General features: G+C 37.8%; 2 protein-coding genes across 5 annotated transcripts in view; one reads left to right on the top strand and one right to left on the bottom strand.

Moving 5' to 3' along the window:
* Positions 1-12,060, bottom strand: part of LOC135775930 (alpha-2,8-sialyltransferase 8F-like) — a 72,422-nt gene that overhangs the window by 29,878 nt on the left and 30,484 nt on the right. The gene's annotated exons all lie outside the window — the stretch shown is intronic.
* LOC135775928 (alpha-2,8-sialyltransferase 8F-like) overlaps positions 1,218-12,060 on the top strand; it is a 1,056,838-nt gene continuing 1,045,995 nt past the window's right edge. For all 3 annotated transcript variants that reach the window (XR_010543973.2, XR_010543972.2, XR_010543971.2), the window contains exon 1: positions 1,218-1,232. The gene's annotated coding sequence lies outside the window, so the exon portion shown is untranslated. The remainder of the gene's footprint in view (positions 1,233-12,060) is intronic.

Below are 12,060 nucleotides of genomic sequence, written 5' to 3'. Positions count from 1 at the left end.
AATTTGTACTCAAGTACAAGTACAAGTAGTTGCTAAAAAAATACTCAATTACAAGTAAAAGTACTGGTGTTAAAAATGTACTTAAGTAAAAGTACAAAGTACCCCTCTTAAAAATTACTCAAGTACAAATTACTTTTTACCCGGTGATATTTATTGAATAAACATTAAATCCATTGAATGAAATCAGAGATATGAATGGATTAAAAACAGGCAATTTGTGTTTTATACGAATAAACACATAGTACAGGAATTTTGTCTGTTTAAAGAATGTTATATGATTTTAACAGCAGCTATATTATTTCATATTGTTTCTTCATATAATTTTTATCAAGTTATAAAAATGGTCTAATGTTATTATTATTAATGAATTATGATACAACATAAATAAGCTTGTTGGGTTATTTTATTTAAAAACAGATTTTTTTACATTAACTCATTCCCCGCCAGCCATTTTTCGAAAAGTTGCCCGCCAGCATTTTTTATGATTTTCACAAAAGTTTTACAAAATGCTTCCAGGAAATTTTTCTTCTAAAAATATATATATCAAATGAAAGAACAGACCCTCTACTTTCAAACAAACAATAAAAAAATTGAAAAACCGTTCCATCCTTTTTTTCCCTGCTTATAAACTCTTAAATATTGGTGTTTTTCTTTACAAATACAAATTTTTTTAGCAAAAAGCTGAAACAATTGCATTTTTGTGAAGGAATTAAGTTAGAGATCAGATTCAGAACGAATATCAAACATAAAATTAGTAAATAACGTTTTGGCTTCAGTTTATCCATAAATTGGTTAAGTCCGCTATCTAGTGGACAATCGCGGTATTGCACATTAACATAAATTCTTCAGAAACACGTTTTATGCAAATGTTTTTTTTTCTTAATTGACAAGATAACTCGTCAATGGCGGGGAAAAGAGTTAAAAATATTATTGGACAAGAAAGCTTTCCAAAAGTACACTACTAATATTTCAAAAGTTATCAGCATTTATGATTTAGCACTGACATATGTGTAATTTAGACAGGCTGTCAGTGCAGTTACACTGCTACGCCAGTGGGACGCGGCAACAGACGAATTTGATAAAAAGAGTCCTTATTAGACTGTTTATTATTATAAGCTTAAAACATTGATTCAATATGAATAATACAATGTTGACAATGACATGAAATTTAACTTTGAGCGCCATTTTACAATGTTAAATCTTTTTTTACGGTCTACGTGCTCGTCACCTAGGTAACTGAAGCTCATGTTTTAGGTATGTGACAAAAAATATAAATACATAATTATAACCATATGATAGATAATAAAAAGAACTTTAACATGGTTTTTAAATTATTAAAATCGGATAATTATTAAGAAAGTTATGGAATTTTTTAACTCGAAAATTAGGGGGCATTTTTGTACCCAATTAAAACTATAAAACTATGAAAAACTTCCGCTTGACCAAACACTTTAAAATATCATAACTTTCTCATTTCTTGGTCTATTTGCATAATTCAAACACCACATTGTATGTAATTAAAAGTCCAAGATTAAGATGACATCTTTTTAAAAGATATATATATAAATGTTATTATTTTTGATTAACCACTAATTAATGAAACCGAGAGCATCAATCCACGCATATCTTTCCATATGAAATCAAAGCCCTCTCAAATAAAAGCTGTATTTTTATATATTAAAGAAACATTTCATTGTTTCTGTAATATTTCTTAATTGACTAATAATGCTGGCGAGCAATTTAAATGGTCAGATATTATTAATACATTAATTGATGATTATGTTATTTATCATTAATAATAATTCAATAAATGCATGAATGTTGCATGCATGTATTTATTTATATGTTTGACAAAATTATGCCAATAATGTAATCTAGAGAGTCTAATCCTTCGTTCTGTATGATTACTTTAAAAAATAATGCACGGATTGATGAAAACGGAGAAGTTTTGGAAGCCAAAATGATTGAATGGGCGATTCTGCTTTTGACAACAACGTCACTTGCGGATCTTAAAAAAAGCACATGCGAATGTTACAATCAATCCCAAACTTCACCTAATTCAAGTTAAATGTATATTCTATCAAAAGTATTTGGTTTGAAACAAAAAATACTCGCCTTCATAGAGGATTTCAATGCCAAACACGAGAGAAATTTTGCTTCGCTTATAACTTTCTTCTTACGACAGCAATCTTGGAAATTCGAACGTGAGAATCAACGTGAGGAAGTAATTTATGTCACTAGTATATGGGCTTTAGAGGTTTTCACAAAGCAAAGATATGACAGATTTCCTAAGTCAACAACGCGTCTGGCGCTGAATACCTGCTGGGAACACAGCGGTGGGAACACAGCGGTGGGAACAAAGCGCTCGTGCGTATTACGTCATTTTGTCACATACCTACATGTTTCAAGTGATGTTTTCTGGCAAATTATCGTGAGGTCTACCCAACATTAAAAACGAAAACGATCAAATAAATATGGTTATAAGTCTTCTTACCATAATGTGCTTTTTGAGATTAGAGGCTGAAGTATTGTAAGCCGAAATCACTGCAGATGGCAAACAAAGTTTGCATTACATTTACACGCTGTCTCCTTTCCTTCCTCTGTTTGAACAACTCCCAGGTGCGGCCATGGGCACTCATCATCCGGTATTTCTTCTGAATTTTTAATTAATTCAGCGTCCATAACGCCAAAGTTCTTTGACATTAAAACACTAAATACAACGTCACAGTGAAGGACGCACGAGGATCGATTGAATAGCTCTCCAGAGACCGGGCTTTTTTCCGGTTCAAATACAAGGGTTTTTATTGGCCCGCCCACGATCAATTATTTCTATTGGATATCCAAATGCTGTCAAAGATTTGAATATTAATTTGATTCAAATTCTACAAGTACTTAGTAACGAATGTGATTTTCAAAGTAGCGAAGTACATTACTTACCTTAATTTGTACTTAAGTACAAGGGAAATTACAGACTTAAAAATGTACTCATAAAAGTACAAATACACGAAAAAACTACTTAATTACAGTAACGTGAGTAGTTGTAATTCGTTACTTCCACCTCTGATATATATATATATATATATATATATATATATATATATATATATATATATATATATATATATATATATATATATATATATATATATATATATATATATATATATATATATATATATATATATATATATATATATATGTGACCCGTCACGGAAACCAGTGACACAAGTCGGCAGCAAGTTTCGAGTAAATGAAAAACAGTTTTTTTTTTATTTGTGATTTTCGTTTTATTGCAGAATCTGTTAGTTGAGATCACAAAGAAGCCTCTCCATGTTTGAGATTGCAGTTTATGTATATTTTAAAGCGTACATTTTGCGGTTGAAATAGGCTTTTTTTCCGGAGATTCTAGCGTGCAGCGGGGGGCGTCATTGTCTGTGTGTATATTTACATACTGGATAAGCTTGTGTTTTGCCCTCCGCCCCCAAAGGGAACAGCGTGACTACGATATAAGGATAGTTCTCCCAAAACTGAAATAATGTAAGTAATGACTCACCCTTATGCCGTTCTAAACTTGGAAGACCTCCGTTCATCTTCGGAACACAGTTTAAGATGTTTTAACTTTAGATTTAGTCCGAGAGCTTTATGTTTCCTCCATTGAAAATCTATGTACGGTTTCCATGTCCAGAAAGGTAATAAAAACATCATCAAAGTAGTCCATGTGACAACAGTGGGTCAGTAAGATTGTGTTGAAGCATCGAAAATACAGTTTGGTCCAAAAATAGCAAGAATTACGACTTTATTCAGTATGTTTGCTAAGTTTTTTTTTTCAAACTTATAGCGTTCATCTCCCCAGACTAGAAACGAAGCTCGGGCGCACAAAACAAAAGAAAAATAAAAGAAGCTGGGGCGGAACAAATAACAGTCAGCTGCGTCCTACGTCAGCCGCGTCACTGACTTCATGCGCCGCCGCAGTCGGATGACGTCAAAGGTCTTCAATAAATCTAATGGAGTAGTTTAATTTCGACTCGCTGTCGCGGTACTTTGACGTCATCTCTCTGTCGGTTTTTGCAGCTCAGCATGAAGTCAAACACATATAAGTTACACAGAGGTAGTTGAACTCTTTATATAATTGGCTACATGTTTTGTCTATCAATATTTTCCATGAAGTCATTGGCTGTTGAAGGAACGAGCGAGCAATTGGTAACATCTCTAAAGGACGTCACGTTTTCGACGGCGCTGTTTGGATGATCTATTATGGACCATTTCAAAAGATATAAACACTGGTCCAGAAGCACTTCCTGTTTCAGTTTTTGAACACTAGATAAACGTTGGGATAAAATACAACCAACAGAACATATAAAACCGAACTAAATGTTAAACAAACATCTTAAAGATAATTATATATGTGAAATAAATTAAAAAAACAGTCACAAACTGAAACAGGAAGTTTTTCTGGATCAGTGTTGTTTACATCTTTTGAAATGGTCTATACTACCTCCCTATTTTAAATGCAAACTTTGAAGGCAGGTTCATGTGTTTAACGGAACATAAATTACCGGAGTGTAATCTCATATACCCTTACATGTTACGATGTAAATAGTCCTCAGATTGTATATTATATTCTATTACCAGACGGTCATGCGAAATCCGATGTAAACAATAGACTATATATCTATATTTCACAGATTATATGCATTTGTGGACAAAAATGGTCATTGGATTATTCACACATTTGAAACAGACTGGATTCGACTTGTGATCCCCACAAAGGTAAAAATTTCTGTTTATTTTTCATCCGGACTTCTGTCATAAAATACTACATATGATGCTTTGTTTGATGCTTTGGGTTTTGTTTGATCCCTTCCGGTTTGTGACGTCACGCTGAACAGATCCTGCATCGTAGCTCCGTCGAGTTCATCATCTAAAAGCTTTATTTTTACCATCTTATTCCTATTTATATAATATAACTTATTAGTTTTACATAGGAATACTTTACCGTGACGATTATTGAGCAGTACTACCACTTGAAACTATTTATCACTAATAAACACCCATATAGCCCGCTAGCATCCACACGGTGGAGGCTAAAGCTAGCATTTTCCGATCTAATGGCGGATTCATCTGATATATGCTTTTCTGACCTATCCTCACCTGAGCGGGAAGCTGTGGAGGAGTTGTTTCCCGGTTTTAGCAGATCCAAGGCGAGGTACAGCGCCCACTTCACCCTGCCTTCCGACGTCCACAAGCGAGCAACAAACATGCATTCCACGCGATGCAGCTTCACGGACCGTGAACGACATGAAAGCGATCGGGAAGCTGTGGAGGAACCGCTGCCCGGCCTTCGCAGATTCAGCAAGCCAAACATCACCCTGGCCCCAGACGTTCGCAGGCGACCGAGGCGTGTCACAACCGAACACCCCACGCGATGCAGCTCCGGGGACCGCGTTCGGGTAAACGAAGACGCCATCGCCCAGCATGAAAGCGGTAAGACTCCGCTTGTTATTGTAACATGTACTACTTGCCACATGTATAGTTTAGCTTCTGCTGTTAGCATAGAGGGGTTTACATGCACTAAGTGTATTGAAGTATTAAGGTTAACTGAGAAGGTTGCTGAACTAGAATCGCGCATCCGAACGCTAGTTGAGGATAGCAAAACCGCTAATGTTACTGTCGCAAATAATCTATCGAGCGAAAAGACTAATGGCTCGGTTCCGACATCAGATGCTAATATAAATATTACAAATACTGTATCGAGCGCGCATAGTGTTCATCAAAATACACATGGCTCGGTTCCGTCATCAGAGTCAAGTCGGCATTCAAACTGGGTGACTGTTAGGCGGCATAGTCATATAAGGCGTCCTTCTAAGACCCATAACGTAACGACAATTTCAAACAGATTCGATCCCCTAAGGAGTATACCAGCTGAAACACCTTTTAAAAGTGCCCTGGTCATTGGAGATTCTATACTCAGGAACACTAACATTGAGGCACCAAACACCATAGTCGACTGTATACCGGGAGCCAGAACGTCTGACATTAGATCCAAACTTAAAGTGCTGGCTAATGCTAAGCGGAAGTTTTCTAAGATTGTTATTCACGCCGGCACGAATGACACTAGGCTCCGCCAGTCGGAAATCACCAAAGATAATATTAAGGAGATGTGTGAAATTGCAAAAACAATGTCAGACAATGTAATATGTTCTGGTCCCCTCCCCGCCTACCGGGGAGATGAAACACATAGTAGATTAGTGTCTCTCAATGGATGGATGTCAAAGTGGTGCCCTCAGCATAACGTAGGGTTTATAGACAATTGGAAGCATTTCTGGGGAAGACCATTTCTCCTAACCCGAGATGGCCTTCATCCGTCATCGGAAGGAAGTGCTATACTCACTAAAAATCTGATCAATAGTCTTAATTCTGATATAGTCTGACTATCCAGGGTCCAGGTCAGGGTCCAGGTCGGCTTAACCGTCCATCTGTTAGCTGCCGTGATATGTCAAGACCACTTATATCCCAGCACTTCGAGTCAATCTTACCGAAATATCAGCACATTTCAACTGTATCTGTTCCCCGAACAAATAAATACAGGGCACCGCTTGTTACATCTGGTACAAATCTGATTCAAATAAAATTAGAAAACAATACATTAACAGATGAATCTCGAATGTTAAAATTCGGCCTTCTTAACATTAGATCGCTTACCAATAAAGAACCTATTGTCAATGAAATAATTACAGACCAAAACTTAGATGTACTCTGTTTAACAGAAACCTGGCTTAAAGCAGACGACTACATTAGTTTAAATGAATCCACCCCACAAGACTATTATTATAAACACGAACCTCGATTAAAGGGGAGAGGGGGTGGTGTAGCTACAATATACAACACAATTTTTAAAGTAAACCAAAAATCTGAGCTAAAATTTAAATCATTTGAAGTAATGTTGTTAAATATGGAAATAACTGATCGTAACCACAAACAGCTTTCTTTTGCTTTAGCGACAATCTATAGACCACCGGGCCACCATGCAGATTTCCTTAATGAAATAGCAGATTTCCTATCTGAGCTTGTAGTCACTGTAGATAAAGCTCTTATTGTTGGTGATTTTAATGTCCATGTGGACAACCCAAAAGACGCGTTAGGACGTGCGTTTATAGATGTTCTAAATTCTCTCAATATTAGACAAAACGTGACAGGACCAACGCATACTTGTAATCACACATTAGACTTAATTCTGTCACTCGGACTCAATATTAATGACGTCGAAATATCACCTCAGAGTGATGCAGTTTCTGACCATCACCTTGTGTCATACACTGTACTTCTAGATAGGATCACTCAATCTACAACATGCTACCGACTAGCCAGAACAATTATTTCCACCACTAAAGATAGCTTTATTAGCACTCTTCCAGACCTGTCCCAAATGAAACATGTAGCAGATAACTGTGACGATCTAGATATTGAAATAGAAAACCTAAACAATGTCTGTTCTAACACATTGGATGCCGTTGCTCCCATTCGAAAAAAGAGATTCAAAGAAAAACCGCCAGCTCCATGGTATGACCATCACACAGCAGCCCTTAAAAAGGCAGCTAGAAAAATGGAAAGAAATTATAGAAGCACAAAGTTAGAAGTATGGCGCGCAGCATGGAAACAGAGTGTTAAACTCTACAGACAGGCTATTTAAACCGCCAGATCTACATATCTTAGCAAGCTTATAAATGAGAATCATAATAACCCTCGTTTCCTCTTTAGCACAGTTGCGAAACTGACTAGAAACAAAGAACAAACAGAAACCAATAGTAAACTTCAACACAATAGTAACGACTTCATGAACTTCTTTTCTAACAAAATTTGGGCTATTAGGGAAAACATCATAGCTACCCAGGCAGCCACCACTCTACCCATTAGTTCACTTAACACTAGACTACCATACGAACATCTTGATTCATTTAAACCTACTACAATAGATGAGCTCTCTAAACTAGTCACATCATCCAAATCATCGTCCTGTATATTAGACCCCGTTCCCACAAAACTACTTAAAGAAGTATTCCCTGTAGTGTCAACCCCGGTTCTAAACATCTTTAACTCATCGCTAGAAATAGGATACGTTCCAACAGCTTTCAAACTAGCAGTTATTAAACCGCTGATTAAAAAACCACAGCTTGACCAAGGAGAACTTAATAACTTTAGACCAATCTCAAATCTCCCTTTTCTTTCGAAAATATTAGAAAAGGTAGTGGCAAGCCAGTTACGCACATTCTTGACAAATAATAGTACATATGAAAAGTTCCAATCAGGATTCAGGCCCCACCATAGCACAGAGACAGCGTTGCTTAGAGTTACAAATGACCTCCTATTAACATCCGATAGTGGTGAAATCTCAATTCTTATATTACTAGACCTTAGTGCAGCATTTGACACAATAGACCACAGAATCCTACTCAATAGACTAGAAAACTATGTTGGTATCAGTGGTCAGGCGCTAGCCTGGTTTAGGTCATATCTAACCAATCGCTATCACTTTGTTTATGTAAATGAGGAAGAGTCATATCACTCCCTGGTTAAATACGGTGTACCGCAGGGATCAGTTTTAGGTCCTATCCTGTTCTCGTTATACATGTTACCCCTAGGAGACATTATCAGGAAACATAACATAAGTTTTCACTGCTATGCGGATGATACCCAGCTTTACATCTCCTCGCATCCCAGCGAAACACACACGTTTTCTAAGCTAAAAGACTGCATTAGCGATGTTAGTGACTGGATGGCACATAACTTTCTTAAGCTCAACTCCAATAAGACAGAGGTACTTATTATTGAACCAAATCGCTACAAACATAATATGTCAGATTACCAATTGCACATAGATGGCTGCACTGTGGTACCATCTTCCACGGTTAGGAACTTAGGTGTGATGTTCGACAGCAACTTATCCTTTGATAGTCATATCGCCAACGTCTGCCGCACAGCATTCTTCCATCTTAGAAATATCTCAAAAATACGCCATATACTGTCTACATCTGACGCAGAGAAGCTTATTCATGCTTTTATGACCTCTAGAATAGACAATTGTAACTCGCTACTCGGGGGATGCCATTCAAATCAGATCAACAAGCTTCAGCTAGTTCAAAACGCTTCTGCAAGGGTACTTACTCGATCTAAGAAGTATGACCACATAAGCCCAATTCTGGCATCTTTACACTGGCTACCAGTTAAATATCGCATCCAATTCAAAATATCACTAATCACCTACAAAGCTTTAAATGGCTTAGCACCCTCATATCTTAGAGAATTACTATCAGAATACAATCCATCACGCACACTACGGTCGCAAAATTCTGGCCTATTGATTATCCCTAGACTATCAAAAGTGTCTAAAAGTGGAAGATCCTTTTCCTACTTAGCCCCTAAGCTCTGGAATGATTTACCAACCGATGTCCGAGAATCAGACACAGTCGATCATTTTAAATCTAGACTTAAAACTTTTCTCTTCAACAAAGCATTCGCATAATTTGTCTAGTAAAGGTTCTTAACTCGCAATAGTTTTTTTTTTCACGGAACAAAGCACTCACGGTCATAACACAGACCAACCAAATAAATAAATAAAAACCTTTTCTGCATGAACACTTAAAATGAATTGCATTAAATAGTTTGCCACCGTTTGCCACTGAACCTGCATTAACGACGACAGTGGGGCTTCCGGCCTTAGTCAAACGGTTTGGCACGTATGGTCGGGTTGCGATTTTGGTGCTTTCGTGTGTCTTGTGAATAGTATGCCATACAGACCCGTTTGCCACTGAACCTGCATTAACGACGACAGTGGGGCCTCCAGCCTTAGTCAAACGGGTTGGTATGTATGGTCGGGTTGCGTTTTCGCGCTTTCGTGTGTCTTGTGAATACTGCCCTACAAAGCGAAAGCGCAGTAACTACGCATTTGGTCAAAATTGAGTTAAGGGTTAAAATGGGCTTTGTGAGATCTGTTGTGTCTTGTGACAAAGTCTCCTGGTTAAATTTTGTCCCATTTCAGAGAAATGTGTGTGCCAAAATTGCAGTAACATGTTTGACTGGCTGGTGTAAAAAACTTTAAAGCCATTTTTCTCAGTTTCAGTGTTTGCGTAGATACTGCACTTAGCCTTTGGAGGGCAGAATAGTATGCCATACATACCCGTTTGCCACTGAACCTGCATTAACGACGACAGTGGGGCCTCTCAGCCTTAGTCAAACGGGTTGGCACGTATGGTCGGGTTGCGATTTTGGCGCTATCGTAAGTCTTATGAATAGTATGCCATACAGACCCGTTTGCCACTGAACCTGCATTAACGACGACAGTGGGGCCTCTCAGCCTTAGTCAAACGGGTTGGCACGTATGGTCGGGTTGCGATTTTGGCGCTATCGTAAGTCTTATGAATAGTATGCCATACAGACCCGTTTGCCACTGAACCTGCATTAACGACGACAGTGGGGCTTCCGGCCTTAGTCAAACGGGTTAACACGTATGGTCGGGTTGCGATGTTTTTGCCGTTTTCTCCTGGTCCTGTAAATGGTATACAATATAGATCCGTTTGCCACTGAACCTGCATTAACGACGACAGTGGGGCTTTAGGCCTTAGTCAAACGGGTCGTCAGGTTTCATTTTCTCTTAAAGATCGGAAGGCGACCCTTATTTACCATATATACCCTCGCATTGGGCCCCCAATTTGCTAAATCCTCAACTGTGGATAACATAATTATGCCGCAATATTTAGTCTGTCTGGAACTAAGCTGAGTTAAACCACATCACTGTGTGACACTTCAATACATATGAACGGCCGCTACGCTAATACGATTTTGTTTTTCTCTCCCTGTCTCGTCCTCGACCCGAGGACGAGACAAACAGACCCAGTCCCGGTAGATGTGAAAGTCGGCACACCTCTGATCTACTGGCTGTCCTTCAACGTTATGCCCAGCTGATACCTGACAAACGATCACCGGCAGAACCGCTTAATCTCCGCTAAATCTCCATTTCCGTTCTCCCAAGGGTTTTTCCCTCCTAGGACTTATTTTTCCTCGGATAAAAGCACGGGGTTTTTTTTTCTCCTAGGGGGTTTTTCACCCCGGGGAGGCAGCCTTTTTGGGCTTTACCTAGCTTCCTCTTCTATACGTTGCTTTAGTAATACGTGCAATTATAATATTGAGTCATAGCCGCAGCAAATTTAACTGCTCATGCTATCATGTATTTTGTTGTGCTATCTGTCGTTTTCTGTGCTTTTCACTGCTTCTATTTATGTAAAGCTGCTTTTAAACAATTGACTTTTGTGAAAAGCGCTATATAAATAAAATTGAATTGAATTGAATTGAATGCTAGAACATCTGTAACTCAAAACGGCTTTACAAGGGGGTATGGCTTAGCTAAATAAGATGTAAATGAGCCCTATTGTCTCTCCAGCCAGGGAAAAGGGAAAGTGTTAACTCTTCTTTCTCAAATTTCTCAGCATTCTCTTTCTTGAATGTGTTATATTCAAATGGCCACAACTTCTCCAAATCTTATCAGATTTCCATGTGTTACACATTGTTGGAAAGCTTCGAAACTGCACTTTCAGAATAACTGAATATCTCAAAATGCCCCATATATATATATGAGTTTTAGTGCTTGGCATACAGTATATATGGTATATATATATATATATATGCCAAGCACTAAAATTAAGCAACTTACTACAACAAAGAAGTGATTCATCCTAAGGTGACAATGATATGAGAAGAACCAAGACACCACATTTCATATTATAAACTCTGCACTGTTGTATTGAAATTTTCCATTTCACAGATTTACGGCTCTTGTTCCTTAGCTGCTGATGCAATATTGAATGAACCTTTCTTAAAAGGAAACGGTAAATGTATTACAAAGGATTATCTTTTATCGTATTTGTAATTGTTTGCTTTGGAGTTCACCTCTATTATCTAATTGCTGTAAGCTGACTGTATGTTTTTTTACTACATCTCTCACACCCATGGCACCACACCAGTCACTCTGCTGATACTCTGTCCCCTCATTTAAGCCTGATTATCCTT

This window comes from Paramisgurnus dabryanus, chromosome 21 (assembly GCF_030506205.2).
Source record: "Paramisgurnus dabryanus chromosome 21, PD_genome_1.1, whole genome shotgun sequence".
NCBI lineage: Eukaryota > Metazoa > Chordata > Actinopteri > Cypriniformes > Cobitidae > Paramisgurnus > Paramisgurnus dabryanus.
Note: the sequence above shows the minus strand (reverse complement) of the source record. Positions and strands in the feature narration are given on the sequence as shown.